We start from the raw sequence: 11,712 nt of genomic DNA, 5'->3' as shown, positions 1-11,712 counted from the left end.
CAGATTGTCAACTTTGGGAACAGTAGACCGTCTGTCTACCTTTAACATCCTAAGCACTTATCTAACTTCTTGGATATTTTGAGACACGTACAACTTCCACGAACCAAGTCATAGGCTTCATCAACGATTTCAACAAAATCGGATATTCACCTTCAAAACAATCTCTAAAACATGTTTGTTTATTTAAAAGTGAAGTCATCATCAAAACCTAAGAGGCCAACAAATTCTCCCTTTTTGATGAAGACAAACTTATAAACAAACTTAAGTAAAATAGAGTAAAACAAAATTTTTAGAGCATACTAGAGATTAATGCAACTCTAAATAACTTGGCAAATCAACTCGTTACAATATAATTTATCAAGCATGCATAAAGCAATTTACTCTATATTAAAAACATAATACCAAATATGTTTTCAAATAATTTTCCAAAAAATAGTTAAATTAACACATAACACAAATCCATAAGTATTATAAAAGTAACAGCTTTGAAGAAAAAACAAATTCAGAACAACACTTAATCAATAAACTTAACAACACAGATGAATTTAAGCTGATTTCATTTCTTATCACAATTATCTCACTTATGCACATTAACTTCCATTGTTGTAGCAATATAAATCAATAAAGATATGGAGACTGTGTATTCACAGCTGCTCTTAAGTTTGTGCATTCTCTTCCCCCTTTTGTCATCAATCAAAAAGAATTGGGAGTATCAAACCACAGCACAAACCATATAGATTTGTCATTTGAGGAAAACAAGAAACAGTAAACGGAAGCATGCACCATAAATAGCAGTCAAAATATGCATATAGTTAATCATCACAGACCAGAAATAAAAACAAGAAAGAAAATGTAGCAGTTGTTCAACAAAACAAATACAATTTTGTACCCCATATGGTACAAAACCAAAAGTGAAATTGTTTGATAAATGTTAGAGCCAACAAATTAGTAAAAACATGGGAAGAGGAATCAGGGAGCAGTCTCTTCTTCATCTATGTATTTGGTCTGCACTTCAACAGTATCCAACTTTGCACCAAGACGGTTCTCCATCAGGGTAAGTTGATCAACGATTGAAGCAAGTGAGACTCGAATTTCATCTTGAAAAGCAGTAAATTGAGACTTTAGGTCAAGGAGCTTGGAGAGAATGAAGTTTGAAGAAGCTGCAGGAACAGAATCAGGATTAGCACAACCAGTACCTGGTGAAGACTGAAATGGTGGTGGTGTAAAGTGAATAGGTGATTGAGGTGGTGATGGAATTTGATGTGGTAGTGGAGTGGTTGGCTTGGGGGAAGGAGGTTTGTTAGATGTAGACTTAGGTATGGTGTCAGATGTGGTTTCATCAACCATAGTAGCCTTGCGTTTCGAAGCTAACCTCCTACTCTTCCTCTGAATTGACTTAGCCTGTTTTCTCATTGCTATCACAATCTCTTCATCACTTGAATCACTGAAGAAATTGTGATGAACATTATCTTCCAAGGCTTCCTCTTGTTCTCCTGGTTCCCCCTTACCTGCTTCTCCACCCTGTTCCCCTTTTTCTCCTTTTTCAACGTTGTCAGTGGGAACAGGCTCTTGCTCCTTCTTCTCTTTTTCCTCCTTCCTTGATTTCTCCTTTTCCTCTTTTTTCTCCTCAACCCCTTCCTTTTCTAATTCGATTTCAACAACCTCCTCTAAATCATGCATTAACATCCCTTCATCATTTAGTTTTAGGTGTAAATTTTGTAAACATTTAGCACCTATTTTCATGTTAGGACCCATTGGGAACTCCAAACCTTCCAAAGATACATCAAATTTTCTAAAAATCCAAGTCAATAGTCCTCCATAACCAACAAAACTTTTCTTTTCAATGCAATCAGATAAATGAGAGATCATCAATGATGGAAAATTTATCTTAATATGATTTGCCATGCAGTAAATTAAGGTGGCATCACGCAAACTTACTTCACTGCGTTTGGAATTTCTTGGTAATATGAATCTGCGTGCAACGTTATATAGTAATTTATGCAGAGGAGACAAAACGTTGTGACTAATCTTTCCCTTCTTTTGATCTACCCCTAAAAATTTCAGAATTGTTCGTTCATTAATGCCAGAGAATGCTATCTTTGACCCAACATAGTAAGTATCAAATCCAACATTAGGAACATTTAACCATTCCCCCAATATAGCACTATTAAATTCTATTTTCACGTTCTTAACAGTACTAGAACACATCCCACAATCATTAGAGAAATTTAAAATAAATTCTCGCCTAAGGTTTGGAAAAATTGAGTTGCAACTAAAATTGGACATCAATACCTCCTATTCTTGATTTTGTAAAATGTCATGCAATTAAGGAAAATGAGTAGAATCATACAAGTACTTATCTAACCCGAACCCTACTGACATCTCTTTTGATACTTCTTCAGCACTGTTAGGATCAGCATGCTTCGAACGCTTGGCTATCCTAGAAGATGAACCACCTTTTGGAGTGGGGATTTGGCATTTGGTACCGACATGCTCAGTGGAGGGTTTAGGTGTTTCTTTTGTAGTTTCAGCAGTTGAGGATGGTGCAGCATCAAGTAAAGGTGGAGGATGAACCACGCTGAAGGTTTTGTGGTTGTGAATTTTCACCGCATTTTGGGGTTTTCTTGCTGAATTTTGAGGATCTTGGGGTTTTCATTTTGATTTTGAAAAGTTTTGAGAGGAAAAGTAGATGACGGTTGCTTGAGGAAGATGAGAAAGCAAGAGTAGTGTGATGTAAGAAAAGGGTTTAATAAGGGGTTGAAATGACGGTTACCCAAAGGTCCAATCCTTTAAATGCTTTAATCATTACATTTGAAATCAAGGATTGATGAAGAGTTGGGACGTATCCAAATAAACCAATTCCCATTATTTTGATTTAAGTTGACCATATATTAGTAAGAAAATATGAAAGAAATGAATGATGTTATTATATTATATTATTTTGTAATATATTAAGAAAAATAACGAACAAACACTGCTTTGGTCTGATCAAATTAAAACATGCAATCAAGAAAACATTCATAGTACGTACTTTATTAACTATATACCTGATCCCTTCAATAATTGATTTTCAATCAAGATTTTGTGGTTGATTTCACCTTTTTGATTTCATGATGCTTCATGGAGAATTCTTGCTTTCAACTTTAGTGGAGCTTGATCATACCAAGTTCCAATCTCATCTTTTCATATTGTTCCCTCGGAAGCGGTTTGGTCAAAATATCTGCGACTTGTTCATTAGTGTTAACATGCTTTACAACAATATTTTTATTTTCAACATTATGTTTAAGAAAATGATGCCTAATGTGGATGTGTTTTACTCGTGAATGATGCACTGGATCTTTAGATATACATATGGCACTAGTATTATCACAATAAATAGGAACACATTCAAATTTAATACCAAAATCTCTTAGCTGCTGTTTTATCCAAAGCATTTAGGAACAGCAAGCTGCTGCTGCTACGTATTCAGCTTCGGCTGTGGATAATGCAACAGTGTTTTGTTTCTTGGAATTCCATGAAACTAAACATGAGCCAAGAAATTGTACCATACCTGATGTACTTTTTCTATTAACTAGATCACCTGCATAATCTGCATCACTAAAACCTTTCAAATCATAGACATCACTTTTAGGATAATATAAGGACAAGTCATCTGTTCCCTTCAAGTATCTCAGAATTCTTTTTACTACTGTAAAATGTGATTCTTTAGGGTTAGATTGAAATCTAGCACATAAACCGACACTAAAAGAAATATCAGGTCTACTAGCTGTTAGATATAATAAAGAACCAATCATGCCTCGATACATTGTTTGATCTACATTAATTTCATTTAGGTCTTCATCTAATCTAACATTTGTAGCCATGGGTGTGTGGTTTGTCTTAGCGTTGTCTAGTCCATACTTCTTAAGAAGTTCTTTTATGTATTTTTGTTGATGGATAAAAATACCATTTTTAGTTTGTTTAATTTGTAAACCAAGGAAGAAATTTAGTTCTCCCATCATGCTCATTTCAAATTCTGTGCCCATAAGATTGGCGAATTCTTTACATAACAAGTCATTAGTAGCACCAAAAATAATATCATCAACATAAATTTGAACAAGCAAAATATCATAACCTTTATTCTTAAAGAATAAGGTTTTGTCAATTTTTCCTCTAATAAAATTATTTTGAATCAAAAACTTTGACAGTCTTTCATACCATTGCCTAGGGGCTTGCTTCAAGCCATATAATGCTTTATCAAGCTTGTAGACATGATCAGGACAAGAGGTATTTTCAAAACCTGGGGGTTGTTCAAAAAAACTTCTTCATCAAGAAAGCCATTTAAAAAAGCACATTTCACATCCATTTGATATAATTTAAAGTTCATAAATGCAGCAAAAGAGATTAAAATTCTAATAGCCTCTAACCTTGCTACGGAGCAAAAGTCTCGGTGTAATCAATACCTTCTTGTTGGTTGTACCCTTTGACCACGAGCCTTGCTTTGTTTCTCACAATTATTCCGTGCTCATCTAATTTGTTCCGAAATACCCATTTTAAACCAATTACCTTTTTGTGTTTTGGTTTGGGTTCCAAGTGCCATACTTTGTTTCTTTCGAATTAATTCAATTCATCTTGCATGTCAACTATCCATTCGGAATCTTTTAGAGCCTCCTCGTGGTTTTTAGGTTCAAGTGATGATAGGAACGCAAAGTGTGCACAAAAGTTTCTGATTTGGGACCTGGTTTGTGTTCCCTTATTTATATCACTATTAATCAAATAAAGAGGGTGGTAACTTTGATATTTCCAAGGCTTGGGCACGAATTCTCTAGTGGGAACAGAAGCATGTTCTGTTTCATCTGCTTGATTATTGTTCTGTTCTGCTTCTGGATCTGCTTGCTCGTCTGTGGGAACAGCTGGATTGGAGACAGGCTGCTGTTCCTGAAATACTGTTTGTTCCTGATTATTATCGTTCCTTTCTACCTCTTCTGGGATCAGTTGTTCACCTGCTGTTTCTTCATCTAGTATTTTCGTTTCTTCATCATCGTCTTCTAGATGAGCAAGACCTATTTTCGCATAGTTGTTTTCCTGTCCACTTGTTGAGAAGTTAGTTTCATCAAAAATGACATGAACTGACTCTTCTACACTCATTGTTCTTTTATTATATACCCTGTAAGCTTTACTATTTGATGAGTAGCCAAGAAATACTGCTTCATCGCTTCTTTCATCAAACTTGCCTATACTTCGTTTTCCATTAACATGTACAAAACATTTGCATCCAAATATACGAAAATAGGAGATGTTTGGTTTAACACCTTTGAGTAATTCATAGGGTGTTTTTGACGAGATTGGTCTTATTAACACACAATTCATAATATAACAAGCAGTATTCACGGCCTCAGCCCAAAAATTTCTAAGTAAACCGCTAGCAATCAACATGGTTCTTGCCATTTCTTCTAAAGTTCGATTTTTCCTTTCTACCACACCATTTTGTTGTGGTGTTCTAGGTGCGGAAAAATTGTGATTAATTCCATGTTCATTGCAATACATCGTAAAATTTGAATTTTCAAATTCTTTTCCATGATCAGACCTTATGTGGATTATTTGATTATTGGTAGATTTTTGTATTTTGTTTGTGAAGGAAACAAACTCATCAAAAGCTTCATCTTTGCTTACTAAAAACAAGGTCCAAGTGAATCTTCTATAATCATCAACAATGACAAATACATATTTTTTGCCGCTACGGCTCTGTATTCTCATTGGTCCACATAGATCCATATGAATTAATTCTAGTGGTCTAGCGGTAGTCACCATATTCTTTGACTTAAAAGATGACCTTACTTGTTTTCCTTTGGCACAAGGATCGCAAATTTCTTCCTTAAGGAATTTTATAGCTGGTAGTCCTCTAACTAGGTCTTTTGATCTTAATGTATTAATCAATGTAAAACTAGCATGACCTAGACGCTTATGCCAAAGTAGTGGGTCTTCTTCTATGACACTTAAACATGTTAGACTGGTTTTGGGAACAGTGTCCAGGTCCACTACATAAGTGTTCCCTTTTCTGATTCCCTCAAGCACAGTATCTCCTGTGTCGTTCCTAGAAATTATGCATCGTTCAGAAGTAAACTTAACAGTGTTACCTTTATCACAAAATTGAGAAATACTTAGCAGATTGTGTTTTAAATTCTCGACTAAAAATACATTGTCAATGGCATGGGAACATGACCTTCCAACCTTTCCTTTGGTGATTATCTCACCCTTCATATTGTCACCGAAGGTTACTGTTCCCCCATCATAGGCTTCAAGTGAGAGAAATTTAGATTTGTCACCCGTCATGTGCTTGGAACACCCACTGTCGAGATACCATGAGTTGTTCCCCCTCACTTGAACCTGCAAAGCAAATTAATGGTTAGGTTCAGGAACGCAGTCATCCTTGGGTTCCCTGTCGATAATACTTGAATCACATTTCTTAATCCATATGTGTTCGACATAATTTTTATTTGCTTTGGTATGCTGTTCCCTTTTTACACATTGATTTTTCAGGTGTCCAGTTTTGCCACAAAAGGAACAGACTTTACTACTAGGAAGATCTACGTAGAATTTTTTCTTCCTATTATTCTTAACGTAACCTAGGCCTTCTTTACTCTTTGTTTTAGCATTCATAATCCATTTGGGAACTTCATTGATTTTCCCTTCTCCTTTTAAGTTCAATTTATTTTTCAGATTTTCATTTTCTTTTTCACAGGATTCTAATTTTAATTTCAACTTTTGAAATTCAGTGCTAAACATATGAGTGGATACATCATTTACGTCTCTTCTTAGTCCTAGTAATTTATATTGATTTATTTCAACATTAAGAATAATAAATTCCTGCTTCAATTTTTCAATAGTTTCTTTCAAAATAACATTCTGATCCAGCAGGTTAAAAAATATGCTTTGCACATCGATCCTAAATGAATTTAAGTAGGAAACATGATCTTTACTTGAGTTGAGGTCTTTCTTAATTTGGAGACACTTAGTATTCTATTTATCTAATTTCTCTTGTGTCTCCAAGAGCAACTTAATTAATTTGTTCTTACTGAATATAACCAGGTGTTTAGGAAATGAGCTAGAAGACATTACCTCTTCTTCTTTGGACTCTTCATCCTTGCTGTGATGAGATGCCATGAGGCACAGATTTGCAGTTTCTTCTTCCACTGGAGCTTCTGTTTCAGCCTCGCTTTTAGTATCACCCCAAGCTGCAATCATTGCCTTTCGAAAGTCTGTTTTGAAGTTCCCTTTCCTAAGTTGTCTTCCAGCTTCTCTTGCCTTTCCCTTGCCCTTGTCATTCTTCCATTGAGGGCAATCCTTGATGAAGTGGTCAGTGTTTCCACATTTGTGGCATTCAAAATTTGTCTTCATGTTAGCAGTTCCTCTTTCTTTGTTATGTCTTTGATTACCATATCTGCTATTTCTGAAGAATTTTTTGAATTTTCTTGCTAACATAGCAGTCTCCTCCTCATCATTTTCTGATTCTTCATGATCATTTGGCCCTAGAGCCAAGCCTTTATTTCGGGTACTGTCAGCTGTTCCCAAATGCAACTCGTGAGTTATGAGGGAACCAGCCAGCTCTTCCAAATTGAACTTGGTGAAATCTTTTGATTCCTGGATGGCTGTGACCTTAGCTCTCCAGTGTTCGTCTTGAGGGAGACTTCTAAGTACTTTCCTGACTTGTTCATCAACGGGAATGATCTTACTAAGAGAGACTAATTCGTTCGTGATATTTGTGAACCTAGTGAACATCTCTGGAATGTTCTCCCTAGGTTCCATGACGAACCTTTCATATCTGGACATTAGTAGATCAATCTTGGAGCGCTTCACTTCACTGGTGCCTTCATGGGTAACTTCCAGCAGGTCCCAAATCTGCTTTGCCGTTTTACAACCCATGATGCGATTATGTTCATTTGGCATGAGACCACAGTGAAGTAGCTTGATAGCAAGAGTGTTCATCTCCATCTTTTGAAAGTCTTCCTTTTCATATTCAGTGATCGGTTTTGGAATTGATTCATTATTGGAGTTGATGGTCGTCACCTCAAAATCTCCTATTTCAATTACTCTCCATACTTGGTAATTTTCGGCCTTTATGAAAATTTCCATCCTATTTTTCTAGTAGGTATAGAATTTCCCATCAAACATGGTGGCCTTTGCGTAGAGTACCCTTCTTCTATGCGTTCGTTCATCTACAACATCTTGCCAGGGAACAGGATACTGCTCTCAGGGTTTCCTGATTAAATGAGTAACACTGCTCTGATACCAATTGTAGAAATGCAAATAGATGATCGAATGCAACAAGGGGGGGAGAGTGAATTGTTGTGTATTGAGTTTAAGATTTTTGCCTCTAATTTTGCGGAATTATAATAAAATAAAACTTAAACTTAAAATGAAAAAGATAAAAGGAGACAACGATTTTACGTGGAAACCTTCTTGGCCTAATAAGAAGGAAAAACCACGACCCCCCGGGATTTCAAAATTATCACTATGTTTTAGGCAATCAATTACAATCACATAAAACAATTTGCTTCACTTGAAGCTTCTCTACTCTAGGCCTAATTCTCTTTCTCTTCTTTTCCTCCTTCTTTTTCTCTTCTCACGCTTATATTGAAGCTTCACTATTCCCCTAGACTTCCCTTAAGTCCTGTTCGGGTCGTCCAAGTATAAACCAATCCTTTTAGTGGAATGCACTTGGGAGAGCTAATCCCAAGGCAACCACCGACCTAAGACGTTTCCGTCCTGTTCGGGTCGTCAAAGGCTAAAGTATGCATACCCCCATGTTGACCATAATGATCCAAAACTGCCATGGGAACAATAATTGTAATAATCCAAACCAATACGTTAACCCCTTTGGATAACATAATCCAACCAAACGTCAACACCTTTGGGTGACAAACACATAAATTCTCAATTTCCAATTAATTTCTTTCAAATTATTTGAAGTGTCTAATCCTTATGTGATTCGCAATGCCTCAAGTAGAAATGAAACAACACCACTTGCACAACCACATAAACAGTATGGTCTAAGCGTGTACCTTTAAGCGCTGCAAACAACAATGTTCAAGCACGATAGAAATTTCGCCCTGTAGGAATGCTAATAGATGATCGAATGCAACAAGAGGGGGGTGAATTGTTGTGTATTAGGTTTAAGATTTTTGCCTCTAATTTTTGCGGAATTGTATCAAGTAAAGAACAAAACATAAACTAAAAAACGAAAAGAAAAATAATAAAAGGAGACAAAGATTTTACGTGGTAACCTTCTTGGCCTAATAAGAAGGAAAACCACGACCCCCCGAGATTTCAAAATTCTCACTATATTTTAGGCAATCAATTACAATCACATAAAACAATCTGCTTCACTTGAAGCTTCTCTACTCTAGGCCTAATTCTCTTTCTCTTCTTTTCCTCCTTCTTTTTCTCTTCTCACGCTTATATTGAAGTTTCACTATTCCCTTAGACTTCCCTTAAGTCTAGTTACAACAAAACACACAAATACCTTTACAAGGCCAAATTCTCAAGATGATAAAAATTAAATAATTGCTTTAAGAAAAATATAATAAATTAATTGGCATTTAAAAACTGAAAATATTTTTCTTAATTGATCTCCCTTAATGGACACTCTTGGATTCCTCACGGATTGAGCAAAGTTTCTCCTATTTATAGTGGGAACAGCCAGCAGTTACCTTAGACACACCTACCACTATCCTCCACGTTCTCAAAAGAAAAAAAAAGTGGATTTGCCAAAAAAATAAATGTCCGGCTGTCATTTGCTCAAAGAGAAAAACGGTTTCCTCAATCTAAATAATAGGAGATCTCAATCTTAAAAAGAATAAGTCTTAGGCTATTTTTAGATAACCTAAAAATAGTTTTGCCAACCAATTTATTAATTAATTAAGCAATTAATTTAATTCTTAACCGTTACATCAACTTAAAAAACAGAAAATAATTAATTCGCAATTTTCCAGCTGATGTTTTTCTCCGGACCTGCAACGTGGGAACAGTGTACTTTCTACATCTACAACTACAGTCAGATTGTCAACTTTGGGAACAGTAGACCGTCTGTCTACCTTTAACATCCTAAGCACTTATCTAACTTCTTGGATATTTTGAGACATATACAACTTCCACGAACCAAGTCATAGGCTTCATCAACGATTTTAACAAAATCGGATATTCACCTACAAAACAATCTCTAAAACATGTTTGTTTATTTAAAAGTGAAGTCATCATCAAAACCAAAGAGGCCAACATAGCATATGACTATGATTTTCAATTCTAACCACTTCAACCTAATAGTATATACAAAATAGTGTTGTGTGTCAAGTTTCGTGCATAATAAACACAGTTTGAGCTACTTTATGCGCAAAAGTGCCAAAAACGCTTAAAAACCCTTAAAATCGCAACTTGACACGTAATTTCTAGCATATGACTATGATTTTCAATTATAACCACTTCAACACAATTACATATACCAAATAGTGTTGTGTGTCAAGTTTCGTGCAAAACAAACCAAGTTTAAGCTACTTTATGCGCAAAAGTGCCAAAAACACTTAAAAACCCTTAAAATTGGAACTTAACACGTAATTTCTAGCATATAACTATGAGTTCAAATTCTAACCACTCCAACTAAATAATATATACCAAATAGTGTTGTGTGCCAAGTTTCGTTCAAAACAAACCAAGTTTGAGCTACTTTTTGCGCAAAAGTGCCAAAAACGCTAAAAAAAACCATTATAATCGCAACTTAACACGTATTTTCTAGCATATGACAATGATTTTCAATTCTAACCACTTCAACACAATAATTCCAAATAGTGTTGTGTGTCAAGTTTCGTACAAAACAAACCAAGTTTGAGCTACTTTATGCGTAAAAGTGCCAAAAACGCTTAAATACTCTTAAAATCGAAACTTAACACATAATTTCTAGCATATGACTATGATTTTAAATTATAACCACTTTAACACAATAATATATATAAAATACAGTTGTGTGTCAAGTTTCGTGCAAAACAAACCAAGGTTGAGCTGCTTGATGCGCAAAAGTGCCAAAAACACTTAAAAAACCCTTAAAATCGCAACTGAATACGTAATTTCTAGCATATGACTATGATTTTTAATTCTAACCACTTCAACACAAAAGTAAATACCAAATAGTGTTGTGTGTCAAGTTTCGTGCAAAATAAACACAGTTTGAGCTACTGTATGCACAAAAGTGCCAAAAATGCTTAAAACCCTTACAATCACATATACCAAATAGTGTTGTGTGTCAAGTTTCGTGGAAAACAAACCAAGTTTGAGCTACTTATGTGCAAAAGTGCCAAAAACACTTAAAAACCCTTAAAATTGGAACTTAACACGTAATTTCTAGCATATGACTATGATTTACAATTCTAACCACTTCAACACAATACTATATACCCAATAGTATTGTGTGCCAAGTTTCGTGCAAAACAAACCAAGTTTGAACTACTTTATGCGCAAAAGTGCCAAAAAAGCTTAAAAACCCATAAAATCGCAACTTAACACGTAATTTCTAGCATATGACTATGATTTTCAGTCCTAACAACTTCAACAAAATAACATATACCAAATTATGTTGTGTGCCAAGTTTCGTGCAAAACAAACCAAGTTTGAGCTACTTTTTGCACAAAAGTGCCAAAAACGCTTAAAATCGCTTAAAATCGCATATTAATACGTATTTTCTAG

This window comes from Amaranthus tricolor, chromosome 14, assembly GCF_026212465.1.
Source record: "Amaranthus tricolor cultivar Red isolate AtriRed21 chromosome 14, ASM2621246v1, whole genome shotgun sequence".
Classification (NCBI taxonomy): domain Eukaryota; kingdom Viridiplantae; phylum Streptophyta; class Magnoliopsida; order Caryophyllales; family Amaranthaceae; genus Amaranthus; species Amaranthus tricolor.
Note: the sequence above shows the minus strand (reverse complement) of the source record.